Raw genomic sequence first — 19,069 nt, 5'->3', positions numbered from 1 at the left:
TTCTTTCAAGTTTCCTTATGTTTCCTACTCTTTGGTCACTTTAGTATTTCCATTAAGATCATCTTTACTAGGGATGAATAATGAACAGACTGCCGCATTTCCTTCACAAAAGCTAATTCCTCCCATGAGTGAACATGTCTTTGGATTTATAGTCTATTGACATTTTAAGTATCTTATTTGGAATTTCAGAGTGAAGATTCTGACTTGGGCAGACCTATGTTGGTATTTTTAATATAGTCAGTGGGTCTTAAGCCAGCAAATTATTATCCTATCCATGGCCAGCAAGTGCTGAAATTAGGAAGTAGGTGTGGGCGAATGTGTGGAAAATGAGGATGGAGAGGGAGGCAGGACCCAGGTGTGAAACAAAATGAGGAACTATAGCACCCAGGGTTGTTAATTTAGGCTCAACGGCGAGACTTCAGGGGGTCCACACCCCCTTTGAATTTTTTTGACAAATTGCATTCACAAAAGGTCAAAAACATTGCTTTAAAGCTACCTAAGAAGGAGCAGTAAGAATGACACAATCATATTAACTTCTTAGAATGATCTTGGGCACTCTGAGGATGCATTAGAGGGGTTATCACTGGGGCTGGGAGACCCTTAGGGCACTCTTGACTGGTTGAGGCAGGAGGAAATAAGAACTGGAACTAAGATTAGTCAGTGGAAGTGGAGGGAAGAGGACAGAGGGGAGAGGCAGACAAGACAAGATCTGGGGTCTGATATATATGGGGAAGAGAAGGCAACATGCAGGAGGACCCCACGGTTTCTACCTTGAACTTTAGTGTAGATGGGTCGTGGTGATCTTCCCTGAGATTAGTATGACATTGTAGAGTTTATGCAGTATCTTTTTGTAATATCTTTAATTTTAAAGTCCTTGCTTCTGAAGTGTGTCTTATTCTCTGCATATTGCAGATGTGCAAACCATGTGATAAAGACCTTAAATGGCCTTCCCAAAGTCACTCAAAACCATGTTTTCTGACATTAAGTTCAGTGTTCCTTCCACCACACCATGGCCACACCAGGTCAAGGCAGCATTTGGGGCAAAGTAAAAAGGACTAATTGCAACTATTACTAATGATCTATGATTCTATGGTTTTTTTATGGACATAATTTCAAATTTGCAAAAATTGCAAAAACAAAAATAGTACAAAGAATACCCAAACACCCATTACTGGATTCACCTATTTTTAATGTTTTGCCCAATTGGCTTTATCATTTGTTCTCCCAGTATTTTTTACAAATGATTTGAAAGTAAGTGACATACATTATGACTCTTTATCCCCAAACACCTCAGTGTCTTTTTCCTAAGAATGAAGATAATCTCTTACAAAATTATAGTTCAGTGATAAGCTTCATAAATTTACAGTGAGACAATATTTTAGCTAATATACCTTCCATATTTCAATTTTGCCAATTGACACAATAATGGTATATTTTCTCTGTAGTACAGGATCCAGTCTAGGGGCAGGCTTTGCATTTAGTTGTCATGATTCTTTAGCTTCCTTTAATCTGAACATTTCCAGTCTTTGTCTTTTATGACATTGATAATTTTGAACAATATTTTCCTCTTTCTCAAATTTTTTTTTAAGTAAAACATTTTACATCTTATACTCATCTGATGTTTTCTCATAAGGATTATATTGAGATTAGGCATTCATGGCTGGAATACCACATAGGTGATGTGTCCTTCGTATTAGCATAGATGGTCTGGAGGGTCATGATATTCTCCTATCCCTCATTGGTGATGTTGCCTTTGGTTATGTGGTCAAGGTACTGTCCAATTTGTATACCACCTAATAACTGGAGTTTTTTTTTTTAACTTTCCTTGCAACTAAGAAGCCATTTGTGGAAAGACACTTTATGATGGTGCAAATATTCTGCTCCTCATCAAAATTTACCCCTAGATTTAGCATCCATAGATGGTTCTTGCCTGCTCCAAATGACTGCTTTCCAATTCTGGTACTGTCTCCATATTTACCAGTCAGCCCTCAGTCTTCTACTTTTTCACTTATTTATCTATTATTGGTTTTATGAACTAACACATTCCTCATTTTCGGGGATTTATAATTCATTGCTATACTGAATTATTTTGATGCCCAAACTGTCCCTGATGTGATCAGTGGCAGCCCCTTCCATCTGGTGCCCTGTGACACACTCCCATCATTTCTTTTGAGCACTTCATTACTTTGTGGCATGACAAGATGTCCTGGCTCACATCACACCAGCCGTTTAATCAACCATTTCTCTAAGGAACTGTGGTTCCTTTAATGAGGAATGGTATTGGAGACTAAGACCCGGGTGCTCACTGCCACTGGATGTCCTTAATCCTTGGCCTTTTCATCAGAAAGAGCTGAGAGTATTTGCATATAAGAGACATAAATACTCATGTATATGCAGTTATATACACACATATGCACACATATGTATCAGCACAGAAACGAGCTTATACCCAAACACGTATATATGTTAGAAATCATGAGCCCATACTGATTCCTTCAATTCCAGTTTACCAGCCAGGTTCTTTCTCATCTTTCCCCCTTCCATCTCTGCATGTCCCTTCTTGCACAGTGAGAACCTTGGCTTCCAGTGTCAACACATTCAACCATTTTGTTCAACCCTGTATTACATCTAAAGCACTGTTAGAATTGCTTTGCTGATACTACTGTAGTTAAAATACTGAAAAGGAGTTCCGGACTCATTTGCAATTCTTCAATCCATTCTTCCTGGACTCAGGATATTTGTTTAAATACTGTGTTCATGAGTTCCTTGGATTAAATTTTCTTTCTCTTCCCTTTTTTCCCCTCCTTACTACCTTTCTTTCCTTCTCCTTCCATGAGGTTTGAAATACAATTGGATTGATTTGTTTTAGTTCGCTTTCAGTTATAGATCTTTATCCCCCTTCCTATTCTACTCTGATTTAATTTTTGTTTTTGAATATATAGAATATCAGCATACTTTTTTTTTTTTAACTCTCATGGGTTTTATTTTTTTTAAATATTTGCTAATTGTTTAAAAACAGTTATTAATATAGGTTATATAACTATATATATATAAACATATATAGTTACTTTGTTTTGCACTTCTTTTTTTTTTTACATTTAAAAAATTATCTTCAGTATACTTTCTAAAGTCAAAACTGTATCAGAGGTATTCTCAGAGAATGCTACTGTCTCCCAAATCTCTTCTGTCACTTTTACCCTTGCAGGTAACTACCTTTGGTGTTTTTTGGCTTATCCTTCCTGTGATTCTTTCTGCAATGATAAGAGAATGTGTAGAGCTTTTCCCTTTAAAAAAAAAAATATAGCAAACTATGTACAGTTGATCCTTGAACAACATTGGTTTGAACTGCATGGGTCCACTTATATGCAGATTTTTTTACAGTACGTGCTGTAAATGTATTTTCTCTTCCTTATCATTCCTTTTTTTTTTTTAAGATTTTATTTATTTATTTGACAGAGAAAGAGGGGAGCACAAGTAGGGGGAGCGGCAGGCAGAGGGAGAGGGAGAATCAGACTCCCCACTGAGCAGGGAGCCCAACGTGGTACTTGATCCCAGGACCCTGGGATCAAGACCTGAGCTGAAGGCAGATGCTTAACCAACTGAGCCACCCAGAGGCACCCCTTCCTTATCATTCTCTTAATGACATTTTATTCTCTAGCTTACTTTACTCTAAGAATACAGTATATAATACATGTAACATGCAAAATATGTGCTAATCAACTGGTTAATGTCATTGGTAAGGCTTCCAGGCAACAGTAGGCTATTGTAATGCTTTTGGGGAGTCAAAAGTTATATGCAGATCTTCAGCTGCAGGGGAGGGTGGTTGGTGCCCCAACCATGGTGCTATTCAAGGGTCAACTGTATATTCTTGCACTTTTCTTTTTTCACCTACCACTATCTCCTAGAAAGCACTCCCTATCAATTCTTAGAGGTCTTTCTTTATTAGAGTAGGCAAATGCTTTTCTGAATAAGTTTTTAGTAATAGCTTGACTTTGGATCACGAACTTCATTTACATAATTTTAAGCCACAGATAATAGCAAAACAAAATAATTGTACATGAGAATTTGGGTAGGCACAATACCAGGCACCTGGAAAGTGCCTCCTTCCCACCACTCCCCCCAGCCACCTTCTTCTCAGGACCTCTTCTAGCTCAGTCTTCCCCAACTTGAAATGTGATCATGTTGCTTCCCTACTGCTCACCTCCTGTTTTCTGTAGGATCAAGTCTAGCCTCCTGGGCTATGACATGCTGGTAGGCCTGCCTATTGCCCCCTCCTCTTCACTTCAGATTTTCCGGAAGTTGCTTAGTTCCCCAACTACCTCATCATTCATGTCACTTTAAATGCCTCTTCACCAGGAAGGCCCTCCTTGACTCACTATTTAACTCCCTCCCTCCCCACCCCCCATGCACTCCCAGCATACCCTGTGTTTCATACTTTATATTTATCATGATGAAAATTGTGTTTTTGACTACTGCACACGCCACAAAGGTACAAATTGTGTCTTCCTCAGTAATTCATTCCCTCATATCTAGCACCATGTTTGACCTACGTTCTGTATTCATTGAATGCTGTGGAATTAAACTTCAAGACAGAGAATGTGCTCCAGGTTTTCTGAATGAATGAATGAATTAATGAATGAATGGGTAAGTGAAATGGTGCCAAGCACTCATTTAGGGTGATGAGGTATAGGATGTTATGCTTCATTAATCAACAGATAATAATTTGTTCTTAGTCCCTGTGGCACCGTTGGAAGGGAAGCCTATGAGTACTATGGCAGGAATTGTCATAACGTGTGGATATCATCATGGTGTCTGGAGCCTCATGATGATCTTCCCATGGAAGTCTAATCACAAGGTCAGGTGTTTGGACGTACCAGTTTGCTAAGACTGCATTTCCATTTCCTGCCCCCACCCCCTCCTGTCCTAGGGCTCTGTCGTTAGCTGGTGTGGGCAAGGGTTTTCTCCACACATTCCAAGCTAGGAGAATATGAAGACAAAGGATAGCTACTCCTTTCTATTCTCTTGTGCCTCTAGTTTCTGGAAAGAGTGGCTGTCTCTCTCTTCCTTCCTCACACTGCTATGGGTGAAAATACTTCACAAAAGCTTGCATATCTAGTACTTCTGAAGATCAGCAAAATTGCAACATCTAAAAAGGTAGTTTTCCTCCTCCCTGCCTCCTCTTTTGTGCCTTTTCCTCCCTTTCAGTGATCTTGGGTGATCAGATGTTTCTGGTCACAGAAGAAGATGGGCTGGCTCATTCCAAGTTCTTAGCAACTCTAACCAGGCATCAGTCTGTGGGATCTTATTTTTGGTAGGAGTGTTTTGAACTGTAAGTGTTTTCAGGCAGCCCCAGGGTCACGCTCCATGGGTAATGACATACAGTTGGGGCATCCTTGCCTAGGCACCATTTCCAGCCCTAGTACCAGTCGCTTGTGTGATCAGAGGGCTCCCATCTTATCCTTTGGTCACTTAACATCTCTCCCTGAAGCCTGAGGGAGAGACATATTTTGCCAGGCTATGTAAAGTACCAGAGACAATCAGCTTTGGAGAGTGTCTTGGTCTGTGTGGACTGCTATAGCAAAATACCAGACTGGGTAGCTCATACACAACAGAAATGTGTTTTTCACAGTTCTGGAGATCGAAAGTCTGAGATTAGGGTGCTAGTAGGGTCGAGTTCTGCTGAAGGCTCTCTTTTGGGTTGCAGATGGCCATCTTCTTGCTGTGTACTCACATGGTACAAAGAGCAAAAGAACTCTTTGGAGTCTCTTATACAACTACACTAATCCCATTCATTAGGGCTCCACCTTCATGGCCTAATTACCTGCCAAAGGTAACGTCCTAACACTGTCCTAAAACCATCACATTAGGAGTTAGGTTTCAACATATGAATTTTGGGGGGACAAAGTCTGTAGCAGAGGGGTGGACAGAATTTGAACACCCCCTTTATGGGATTTGGCAACATGGCTCAGGAAGACAATTATAGGGAAGAGAATTCTCATGATCAGTATGATTTTATACTGATCACCAGCATCAGGGGCACAGGTGCTGTAATTCTGTGACACAGCGTGGGGAAGCCACGTCTCTAACATGATGCTACATCATCTCCATTTTGCAACTTGCTCTGCCTTTGACGGAATTGCTTGCGCTTCTCTCTGCTGGCCTGGAAGGGAGGGAGAGGTGTAGTGGTCTGGATATTTTCTCACTGCCGCATCCTCTGTGAATAGACTGGCTTGCCTAAATGACGGGTAGAGCATCTCTGAGGGAGGAGTGAGAGTAACATGGCAGCTATACTCATGCACCTGCCCACCCCTGTTTTTGTTACTGGGCCATGATGAAAAATGAAAGAAGGTGCCGGAGAGAGAGAACTTGCTAGACTGTCCCCTGAGGCCAGAGACAATGGCTCTTCTGTCCTGACAAGGTGGGATGTAGGTTCAATAAGGGAATGGTTGGTCGCATTAACAGGGAGGGAATGGCCCCACATGGAAAGGGTATGTACAGTTTAGTCTGAAGAGGGAGAGAATTAGGAAAAACATGCTGTCCCAATAAAAGTTGGACCTTTGAAATTAGAGAGACCGGGGTCCCACTTTTGCCTTGGCTAATTAGCTGTAAAATGGGGCAGTGAAATGGGTATTGACTCATGGGCTTCTGTGTGTATCTTCTTTCTCCCTGATACATAAGATGCTTAATACATATTGTTTCTTTACCCAACTTCCCTTTTCTAAGCCAAAGCTCTGGTATGGAAAGTTTGGAATCTTCATCTTGCTCTGCATGGTTGAGGGGCAATGGACTGGGTCATAAAGACCCAGAAGGAGCTCAGAAATGGCATTCTCCCTCCATTACTCTCCAGCTGTCACTTTGGGGCACTTGTCTTCCAGAAGCTTTTGTTTCCTTAAATGCAAACAGAGGGGTTTGGATAGGTGAGTATCTGCAGTTCTGAAATGTAATGAAGTCCTTTATAATCTTAGGAGGCCGTGGCCCTCTGCCTCCATGCCCCCTTCCTGGGAAGGAAGATGATGACGATCGAGAGAAGAGGTAAAGCTCAGCGATCAAGGCTAGAAGTTTGTTCTCTGGAAATCAGAATCTGTATTAAATTTACAAAACTCTTTCATCCCATTTAAAAAAGTCAGACCATCACACATGGCTATAAATAGACTACATAAGTATATATGAATGTTTTAAATATGCTTTTGTCACAGAAGCTGTGACATGATAGGAACAAAGAAACCAAAATGGACACAGATTTATTCTCAGAGTTCCCACACACATCTGGAGGGAATGTGTGTAAGATTTACAGTAACATAAGGCGAGGATGTCTGGAAAAAAACAGAGCTTACTTTAAAAGAAATGGTAGGCTTGTGACCCAGAGACTATGAGTTTGTGAGCATGAAATTAGAGGTCTTAATCACTTTCCTGCATCAGAAGGAACCTCACTTCTTCTGAAAAGGCCAAGAATACCGTATTGGCCAAAAATAAAACTAGTCTCATTCATTCTAAAAATCAGTGTAACAAGTACATTAAAATACCGAGAACTTGTTGGAGGGCCCCGTTGGGCTGATTCGTCAGCCCGGGCAGAATTACCTGGATGCAGCCACAACATATTTTTGTTCTGATGGGAGAAATGGGTACTTGCCCTTCCTCTTCCCCTAGCAGCCTAAGTGGGGGCCTCTTCTGGGGCAGGGATAGGTATCCGCATTCTCTGCATGCAGGTGTCCAGGCTTCTCACCAAGGAACAGGAGAAAGCTCTTTGTGAACAATCTGCCACCAGACATGGGGATGGGGAGGCCAAGGTATGGGGGTGCCAAGTGCTTGAACTCTAATTCTGGCTCAGCTACTCTGTCACTCCATCTTCCTGGTCAATGCTTTTCTCCTCTTAGCATCTTCCTTCTGTAAAATCCGAATCAGTTTTTCTGGCATTGATGCCTCAGGGACCTACTTGCATGTGCTTCTTCATTCATTAAGTAGAACCTCACTCACACAAAATAAGCAGCTGATAAAACATATATAAGGCCAGTTTAATATAGAGAGATTATTTATCTCATCATATTTATGTTTGAGGTTCTTTTTTAAAATTAAAAAGAAATTTTCCCCAGTGATACTGAGGTGTAATTGACAAAACTTGTATATATGTAAGGTGTACAACTTGATGTTTTGAGACGCGTATACATTGTGAAATTTTCACCACAAACTAATTAACATATGTATTTCCTCACATACTTACCTTTGTGTGTGTGTGTGTGTGTGTGTAGTGAGAACGCTTAAGATCTACTCTCTTAGCAAATTTCAAGTACACAACACAGCACTGTAACTATAGTCACATTGTTCTAGGTTAGAACTCCAGAACTTACTCATTTTGCAGAACTGCAACTTTGTATCCCTTGACCAGAATCTCCCTGTTTTCTCCTTGTCCCAGCCCCTCATGGCCATCATTCTACTCTCTGCTTCTCTGAGTGTAATTATTTTAAATTCCATATGTAAGTGAGGTCATATAGTATTTTCTGGGTTATTTCACTTAGTATAATATCCTCCAGATTCACCCATGTGGTTGCAAATAGCAGAATGTTCTTTTCTAAGGCTGAATAACATTCGTTATATATATGCACCATACTTTCTTCATCCATTCATCCATTAATAGGCATTTAGGTTGTTTCTATATCTAGGCCAATATGAATAATGCTGCAGTGAACATAGGAGTGCTGATCTCTCTGAGGTACTGATTTCATTTTCTTTTGTTGTTGTTGTTGTAGTGTTCCATGATTCGTTGTTTGCGTATAACACCCAGTGCTCCATTCAATCCGCACCCTCCCTAATACCCATCACCAGGCTAACCCATCCCCCCACCCCCCTCCCCTCTAGAACCCTCAGTTTGTTTCTCACAGTGCATAGTCTCTCATGGTTCGTCTCCCCCTCCGATTTCCTCCCCTTCATTTTTCCTTTCCTACTATCTTCTTTTTTTTTTTTTAACATATAATGTATTATTTGTTTCAGAGGTACAGGTCTGTGATTCAACAGTCTTACACAATTCACAGCGCTCACTGTAGCACATACCCTCCCAATGTCTATCACCCAGCCACCCCATCCCTCCCACCCCCTACCACTCCAGCAACCTTCAGTTTGTTTCCTGAGATTAAGAATTCCTCATATCAGTGAGGTCATATGATACATGTCTTTCTCTGATTGACTTATTTCGCTCAGCATCACACCCTCCAGTTCCATCCACGTCGTTGCAAATGGCAAGATCTCATTCCTTTTGATGGCTGCATAATATTCCATTGTATATATATACATCTTCTTTATCCATTCATCTGTCGATGGACATCTTGGCTCTTTCCACAGTTTGGCTATTGTGGACATTGCTGCTATAAACATCGGGGTGCACGTACCCCTTCGGATCCCTACATTTGTATCTTTGGGGTAAATACCCAGTAGTGCAATTGCTGGGTCGTATGGTAGCTCTGTTTTCAACTTTCTGAGGAACCTCCATACTGTTTTCCACAGTGGTTACACCCAATTTACATTCCCATCAACAGTGCACATATGATATATTATTCCCTTTTCTCCACATCCTTGCTAACACTTATTTCTTGACTTTTTAATACTAGCCATTCTGAGACAGGCATGCAGTGGGATCTCGTTGTAGTTTTGATTTGCATTTCCCTGATGATGAATGATGTTGAGCACCTTTTCATCTACCTTTCGGCCATCTGTATGTCTTCTTTTGATAAATGTCTATATATGTCCTTTGACGATTAAAAAATTTTTTTCTATTGAGTAGTATGAGTTCCTTATATAGTTTGGGTATTAGCCCCTTAGCAGGGGTGTCTGCATCAGTGAAGGGCTGCTGGGGTCATTGGTGTGCAGGCTTTTGGAGTCTCCTGCTCTCCTTTTCCTCCTCAGGGAGAAGCTGTGCACAGGGGATTCCTTGCTGCTGAGTGGTGCCAGGATGAGGAACCGTGATGCAGGTAAAACACACCACTACAACTGACCCTTGAACAACATGGGTTTAAACTGCATGGGCCCACAGCAATGTGTTTTTTTTGTTTTTTTTTTTTTTTATAAATACAGTACTGTAAATGTATTTTCTCTTCTTCATGATTTTCTTAACACTTTCTTTTTTTCTAGCTTACTTTATTGTAAGAATACAGCATATAAGACATATACAAAACAAGGGTTAATCAACCATTCATGTTATCAGTAAGGCTTCTGGTCAACAGTAGGCTATTAATAGTTAAGTTTTGGGAGAGTTAATAGTTTCTCATGGATTTTTGACTGCTCAGAAGTTGGTGCCCCTAATATCCCCCACACTGTTGAAGTGGGTCAACTCTACTTTTCTATGTGACCATCTTTGGTTTTTTGTCCTCCACTGGGTTGCTGCTTCTTCTCAATTTACTCAGGAGCTTCCCCCACCTCCAGCTATTTGCCTCTGTGAGTGGTTGTTCACTCATTGTTTTTGTGGAGGTATGAGGGCTAGGACCTCCTACTCAGATGATATGATCTTATGTGTAGGAAACTGAGTGGGTCTTCACTTCAGAAAATTTGCTTCCAGGTTGGCAGAAAACTCTTTTCTTTTAATTAAAAATTTTTTTCACTTGTGCTTCTGGTGCTTAAGCCTTGAGGATTTCATTGTGCTTTGTTGGCATAATTTCAGGGACTCCACCTTGCTCACGGAATGACATCCACACTCTTTATCCGAATATTTGCAGCACTGGAAATCTGGCTGTAATGTGCTTTTCTGTCTTTAATCTTCTGTTACTCCACATGCTTCCGCTAGTCTGTTGGTGTGCCGACTGTCCCCTGAAGGCCAAGCCCCATGTGGGCTGTCTTTGCGGTAGTGTGGAAGTTGGCACCGGTACAAGAACGGCTGAGTCTGACGACAAACTAATCCACTACCTTGCCTTGAAGGTAGCAGAAGTTCATCCACCTTCCTCACAACTCAGAGCGAAGGGTGCTCTCTGCAAGGAAGCAGCAAGACTAGCCCTGAAGACAGCTTCAGAGAATTGCTTAAGGAATTGTATCAGCATTTAAGGAAAAAAGTTTTTAGTCTGCAGGAGGAAAATACGTAGATAAAAAGAATCATGTCTCTGATAGCTGCAGTTACCAAATTTCAGCTAAAAATTTTTGAGTAGCACACATGTGGATGGAATAGGAAGTAGAAAGGAAAATTCACAGAGTTCTTTGGGAGGGTCTTGGAGACAAATGAGGTACTTCTAGGTACATAGTAGGTGCACAATAAATATTTGTTGAATGATTTTTTTGATTGGGGAGCAAAAAAAAAAATGTCTGAGAAATAACAGACTGACCAAATGGTTTTCTAATCTGTTATTAGTGTTTTAAGAGGAAGCACAAGAGTGTGCCTTTAAATAGAATACTAGAATTGTTTCCATGCCAGGCTATCTTTAGGGTAAACTGGACTGACCAAGGCAGGAGTGAAAAAAATGCTCCTTGTGTCTTCCCAAATCCCCTCCTTATTTTGAGAGCTAGGAGAAGCTGGTGTTGGGGAAGTATAATTTTAAAACCCCAAATCTTCTCTCAATTCCGAAAACCTCTCCACAAGATTGGTAGAGAAAGAAAACAGTTTTGTTGCTGAGTAGGTATTAAACCAGATTGTAAAATGCATCACAGGTAATCTAAGAGATGGTAGAGACAGAGGTCGCCTTATGCATTGAAACAGATACAACCTCTCATAAATACATGTTCTCAAGATAAACAAGTAACAGGAAGTTACAGCATCTTTTTGCCACAAATAGTTCATAGTAACTGGGGGAGACCATCTGTGCTTTTATCCAGGGGAGGAACGGACTCCTCAAATATTTAGGACAGGAGGTAGTTTTGCAAATGGAAGCCAGGTGCCCAATAAAGTTAGGCTCTTACCCTCCCAAGGGAACTGGGATACAGGGGAGCTATCTCCCTTGATGTTTGCATTTCAAAAGGATGGCTCTCAGGTCGCGAGTGAGACCTGCAAAAGGTTACTTAGCCATGATAAAGTTTTACATACATTTGAGAAGGACAGACAAAGGTTCTGAAAGAAAAGGGAGAGGAGGGGGCGATGTCTCTCCCCTTCATTTCAACAGGGAGAATTAAGCCTCTTCTTGTTAATTTGTATTTGTCCTCACCCTGGCTAGGGCTGGAATTATTGCGGACCAGATGTGGTCCAAATTATCAGAAATCTCTCTGCAAGTGGTGGGATGGGAGACTAACTGAGGGGGCTCCACTTGCAAGCCATTCTGAGCTTGAAGACCACCCAATAACCAGGAGACAGGCAATTAAAAAAAGAATTCCCTCACTTTAACTAAAGTTGCTAGATTCTCTTTTTTCCGGTCCCTTCACACTATCAAGGCAAAGGTGGCTGGCAACAGCCTCTCGGTTAATGTCACAGAGGCTGTTTTGCACTACTTAGTGGAGACAATCAATAATTATTTCTCTTGTTGCCACTTTGATTTATAAGACACACTAGCTATATCTCAAATCTACCTAGACATCTATCTAAAGATATAGATATATCTATCTGTCTGTCTGCCTGTCTATCCATCTTCATACAAGCATATCTTGTTTGATTGAGCTTTGCTTTATTGCGTATCACAGATATGCATTTTTTTTTAACAAATTGAAGATTTGTGGCAGCCTTGCATCCACAGTGCTATTTTCTAACAGCCTTTGCTCACTTTGTGTCTCTGTGTCACATTTTGGTAATTCTTGCAATATTACAAAATTTTCACTATCATTTTATTTGTTATGGTGATCTGTGATATAACTATAGCTATGAACTGCACCCGTATAAGATGGCAAACTTAATAAATGTTGTATTGGTTTTTGATTGCTCCACTGACTGGCCACTCTCCCATCTCTCTCTCCCTCCCCTCTGGTCTTCCTATTCCATGAGACACAATAATGTTGAATTTAGTTCAGTTAATAACTCTACAATGGCCTCTAACTTTTCAAGTGAAATGAAGTCACATGTCTCTCATTTAAATCAAAAGCTAGATATGAGTAAACTTAGTGTGGAAGCCATGTTGAAAGCCAAGACAGGCTGAAAGCTAGGCCTGTTGCACCAAACAGATAGCCAAATTGTGAATGCAAAGGAAAATTCTTGAAGGAAACTAAAAGTGCTACTTCAATGAATACATTAGTGATAAGAAAGCAAAACAGACTTACTGCTGATATGAGAAAATTTTAGGGGCCTGGGTAGAAGATCAAACCAGCCACAACATTCCTGTAAGCCAAAGCCTCATCCAGAGCAAGACCCTGGCTCTCTTCAATTCCATGAAGGCTGAGAAAGGTGAAGAAGCTGCAGAAGAAATGCTTGAAGCTAGCAGAGGTTGGTTCATGTGCTTCAAGGAAAGAAGCCGTCTCCATAACATAAAGGTGCAAGGTGAAGCAGCAAGTTATGCCAGAGATCTGGCTAAGATAATGAAGGTAGCTATACTAAACAACAGATTAGCAATACAGATGAAACAGCCTTCTATTGGAAGAGGATGCCGTCTAGGACTTTCATAGCTAGAGAAGTCAATGCCTGGCTTCAAAGCTTCAAAGGACAAGCTGATTCTCTTATTTGGGGTTAATGTAGCTGGTGACTTTAAGTTGCAGCCAGTGCTCACTGACCATTCTGAAAATCCCAGGAACCTTAAGAATGATGCTACATCTAGATTGAGGTAAGATGGTGGGCTCGCAGTGAGCGGCTGTCAGGGATGAAAATAGGTATACCTGGAAGAAGATTTTAAAATCAGTTTCTCTTCAAATCATCTTCTTTCACACCACCTAATAAGCATCTTGATTCACCATGGCGTTAGCAGGGGTAAAATGGGTGATATCAAACAGAACTATCTGGAAACATTTCCAATTCAAAACGGAGCTTTATATTGTGTTTGTCATAAATCTACGTATTCTTCTCTACCAGATGACTATAATTGCAAAGTAGAGCTTGCTTTGACATCGGATGGCAGGACAATAGTATGCTACCACTCTTCTGTGGACATTCCATATGAACATACAAAACCTATCCCTCGGCCAGATCCTGTGCATAATAATGAAGAAACACATGACCAAGTTCTGAAAACCAGATTAGAAGAAAAAAATGAGCAATTTGAGCAAGGACCCATGATAGAATGACTTAGCAAAATGTTCTTTACTACTAAGCACCGTTGGTATCCTCGTGGACAGTATCATAGATGTTGTAGGAAACTGGATCCTCCAAAAGACAGATGATACCGAGGTTTTCAGGAATCAACAGGATGTTATCTTATGTCTCATTTGCCATTTGAGAAAATGCAATTGAGTGTATTCACTAATATGTTATATAGCAAAATAACAAAATGTCTTCCTATATTAAAAAAAAAGAATTATGCTGCATCTACTCTGACTGTGCTCTATAAATGTAATAACCAAACCTGGATGACAGCACATCTGTTTACAACATGGTTTACTGACTATTTTAAGCCTACTGTTGAGACCTCATGGTCAGAAAAAAATATGCCTTTCAAAATATGACTGCTTATTGATAATGCACCTGGTTACCCAAGAGCACTGATGGAGATAGGCAATGAAATTAATATTGTGTTCATGCCTGCTATCACAATATCCATTCTGCAGCCCATGGATCAAAGAGTCTTTTTGACTTTCAAGTCTTATTTAAGGAATACATTTCATAAGGATATGGCTGCCATAGATAGTGATTCCTCTGATGGACCTGAGCAAAGTACATTGAAAACCTACTGGAAAGGAGTCACCATTCTAGATGCTATTAAGAACATTCATGATTCATAGGAACCCACAGTATCTCTGTGGCGGCCTATAGATATCTGTCTATCTCTAGAGATAGGTAGGTAGGTAGATACATACAGATAGATATTCTTCTGGCAGGCTCATGATCAACTTGAAAATATCACAGTAACTCTCATTTAGGAAGCATCTACTAAGGTCCCCCACACTGTGACAGAACATCCCTTATTCTCATAACAACCTAATACACTGTGGATAATGAGCTCCATTTTATAGGTGAGAAAATCCCATCCAGGAAAGTCAGTGACTTCTGCAATGCTGTATTATCATGACTGAGCTAGGACTTGGACTGAGGTCTGTCTGGCTCCCACACCTCCCGTCTTTCTACAACACCTCATGGCCTCACAGACCCAGCACATCTCAGGGTACAAATGAGATCAAAGGAATGCATTTCTTTTCAACAAGTGTGTTCACAGCAGGGAGGACAACAGCCTTTCAGGACTATATGGAGGCAGTTCTGGCACCAAGAGGAAAGCTAAACTAATTGTAATCCCAAAGCCCTCAAAATGCTAAGACTGTGATCTTTGCTGGTCACTCCTTGACCAGACTCTGTTCAGGCTCCCTGAATTCTTTTTCAACAAGGTGTAACTTTTGGGCTTCTGTGTTTGTCTGCATTGTCCAATTTTAGCACAAATCCTAGCAAGTCAGTTTAACCAGTTTAATCTGATTGAGTTCCTGATTTTTCACTATCTCCAGGTAATGTCTGATCATCTGGCCTGCCTTCAACAAGAATCCTGTTAGGTTGGTTTCATCAGAATCTTTCTTACACCCTCTTACTCCCTTCATTCACTGACCTACTGTCTATAAACTCCCATTTTGCCATGCTGTATTTGGAGTCGAGTCCAATCTCTCTCTCCTCCCTGCAAGACCCCATTGCAGGAGTCCCTACACCCATTGTGATGCCCCCCCTCTTGAATAAAGTCTTCCTTAATAAGGAAGGCAGGTGAGGGGAAAAGCAGGCAAGAGAAATGAGGTAAGAGGAGAAAAATGCAAGGAAGAGTGAGAACCATTTCAGGGAATTCATATGGACAAAAGTTGAGTGGTGTGGGACATTATGTCATAGGAGAAGTAGAATGAGATGCCCCTGTTTGCATATGTGGTGGCCGGGGTGGGCAGGGATGCACAGAGCTCCCTCTAATCTTCTCCTAGTGAACTGCTGCTTTCTTTTGATGGTGTGTATTTCCTGTGGTTGCTAGAATAAGTTACCACAAGCTGATGACCTAAAAACAACAGAAATCCATTCCCTCAGAGTTTTAGAGGCCAAGAGTTCAAACTCAAGGTGTTGGCGGGACCATGCTCCCTCTGAAGGCTCTATGGGACAGTCCTTCTTGGTCCCTTCCAGCTTCTGATGGTCCCAGTGTTCCTTGGCTTGCAGCCACAACACTCCAGTCTCTGTCTCCCTCTTCACACAGCCTTCTCTTCTCTGTATGTCTCTCGTAAGGACACTTGACATTGGGATTTAGTGCCCATCTGTACAATCCAGGGTTCCAGGTGGATATATGTTTTGAGGGGCCACCATTCAAACACTTCTCCATGCATTCATTTATTTACTCATTTGTCCAATGACTCTGTTTAAGCACTTATACACTGCTAACTCCTGAACAATACAGGTTTGAACTGTGTGTGTCCACTTATATATGGATTTTCACAGTATGGTACTGTAAATGTATTTTCCCTTCCTTATAACTTTCTTAACATATTCTGTACTCTAGCTTACTCTTTGTAAGAATATAGTATATAATACACACACCATACAAATATGTGTTAATCGACTGCTCATGTTACGGGTGAGCCTTCTGGTTACTAGTAGGCTATTAGTAGTTAATTTTTTTTATTATGTTAATCACCATACATTACATCATTAGTTTTTGATGTAGTGTTCCATGATTCATTGTTTGCATATAACACCCAGTGCTCCATTCAGTACGTGCCCTCTTTAATACCCATCACCAGGCTAACCCATCCTCCCACTCCCCTCCCCTCTAGAACCCTCAGTTTGTTTCTCAGAGTCCATAGTCTCTCATGGTTCGTCTCCCCCTCCGATTCCCCCCCTTCATTTTTCCCTTCCTACTATCTTCTTTTTTTTAACATATAATGTATTATTTGTTTCAGAGGTACAGGTCTGTGATTCAACAGTCTTACACAATTCACAGCACTCACCGTAGCACATACCCTCCCCAGTGTCTATCACCCAGGCACCCCATCCCTCCCACCCCACCCCCCACTCCAGCAACCCTCAGTTTGTTTCCTGAGATTAAGAATTCCTCATATCAGTGAGGTCATATGATACATGTCTTTCTCTGATTGACTTATTTTGCTCAGCATAACACCCTCCAGTTCCATCCATGTCGTTGCAAATGGCAAGATTTCATTAGTAGTTAATTTTTGAGGGAGTCAAAAGTTATATGTGGATTTTTGACTATGCAAGGGTCAGTGCCCCTAACTCCCATATTGTTTAAGGGCCAACTGTACAAAGGAACTGTGGGAAGCATAAAGACAAACTGGACTGAGATCCTACCTTTAGGGATTTACAGCCTAGAAAGGGAGGCAAACTACGCACTTTCATAGCTTGATAGAGTGCCATGAGAGGACAGAGGAATACAATCTGATGGGAGCTTAGAGAGGCAGGAGATACACCAGCTCATGGGATACCCCCGGATTGGGATACTTTATGGCAGACGCGTCAACTGAACTGGATCTTGAGATACAGAAAAATGTTGAATGTGTGGAAATGGGCATTCTAGGCAGAGAAACTAGTATCAGGGAGTCCCAGAGGTGGGAAATGGTGGGAATTTATAGGCAGTGCTAAGAAATTCAGATTGACTAGAGCACAGGTGAGTGAAGGGTGGAAATGGGAAGTCAGGTAGAGAGGTTGGGGACAGAATGGGTGGCTCTGAATGCTTTTTAGCCAGTGAAGATTACACAGAGTTTTGAACATGAGTGTAATGGGATTAAAAACAGATTTGTGAAGATAATATTTTTATGTTTCATAAATAATAAATATTTTAAGTTAAAGACACTTGAGATTCAACAGATGCAGAAAGAGGCCTTCTTGGAGCTTTCCTTATTTGACTGAAAACAGAAATTTCAGAGAAATGAGAACTGCCAAAAATTTCTTCTTCAGGGTGGGTCTATTTGTAGGAGTGAGACCAAGAGTAAACCTACTTACCATAAATCCCTCTCTCTGGGGGAATGTTATGGCCCTGAGGAAGATGGAAGACCACTCATACCTCCATAGGCAAACATTATTACAAACTTTCTTATCTTCTATTTATTCTCCTGAAACCCCATTTACATTCCCTAAAGAAACCTATTTGTTCTTCCCATAGGAGCCTTTTCTCTCCCCCGCCCTACTTTATCCTGCTAAGCTAGGTATTTAAATCCCAAATTCTAACCACTCCTTTGAATTACTCATCACTGGGCACTCCTACATATATGTGTATAGCATGTGTAAGTAAAAGCATGCTTCTCTTGCTAATGTCTTTTGTCAATTTAATCAGCAGGCCCCAGGTTCTTAACATAAGAGGGCAGAGGAAAAGTTATTTCCACCCTATGGTTTATAATGTATGCTGTATGCATGAATTAAAATGGGGAGAAAGACTTAAGATGGGGAGACTAATCCAGACATGATTAGCAGGAGACAAAGTAGAGATGAGTATGTCTTTTGGAGAGACTACAAAGGCAGAGTCATGGGGATTTGGTTAAAAAAAGAATAGGGAGAGGGGATAGTCGACAATGACTCTGAGTTTCTGAGCCTGGATGACTGGACCTACGATGGTGACAGTAACGGAGTTAGGAAACACAAGAGAGACTGAGGTTGTAAGACAATAGAGCAAGTCAATGGGGACTGAAGCCTGGAGGCAAGATTAGAACTGGAGATATGGATTGGAGAGGATGTACACTGAGTGATCTTTGAAGGCATGAGGTGACAGGAAGGAACCAAGAGAAAGTGAAAACAAGATGGGGAGAGGGGCCTTGGAAGTAATTTGGGATAGGAGGAAAGGGGCTGGCCAAGGGGGCAGTCAAAGGTAGAGGGAGCAAAAGGGGAAAGTGCTGTGTCACAGTGTCTAATGGGGCTGAGGTCGAAGGGAGGGTCTTTCCTCGTCTAAAAAACTGCAGAAAGGTAGATGCGGACCTCGTGCATGCCACAAGCACTAGCTGGAAGGTAGTCCTGGGAGGAAGCAGTACCTGGGGACAGGTGAGAGGACAGAGCTGAATTCGGGTGTTGGAGGAGTAGAGGCAACACTCGTGGACCACTCCCAAGAGATCTCATGGTGAAGGGAAAGAGCAACATAAC

General features: G+C 41.2%; 1 pseudogene; it reads left to right on the top strand.

Moving 5' to 3' along the window:
* Positions 1 to 13,774: 13,774 nt before the first annotated feature.
* LOC110586562 lies at positions 13,775 to 14,199 on the top strand (annotated as a pseudogene).
* The last annotated feature ends 4,870 nt before the right edge of the window (positions 14,200 to 19,069 follow it).

Source organism: Neomonachus schauinslandi, chromosome 5, assembly GCF_002201575.2.
Source record: "Neomonachus schauinslandi chromosome 5, ASM220157v2, whole genome shotgun sequence".
Lineage (NCBI taxonomy): Eukaryota > Metazoa > Chordata > Mammalia > Carnivora > Phocidae > Neomonachus > Neomonachus schauinslandi.
Note: the sequence above shows the minus strand (reverse complement) of the source record. Positions and strands in the feature narration are given on the sequence as shown.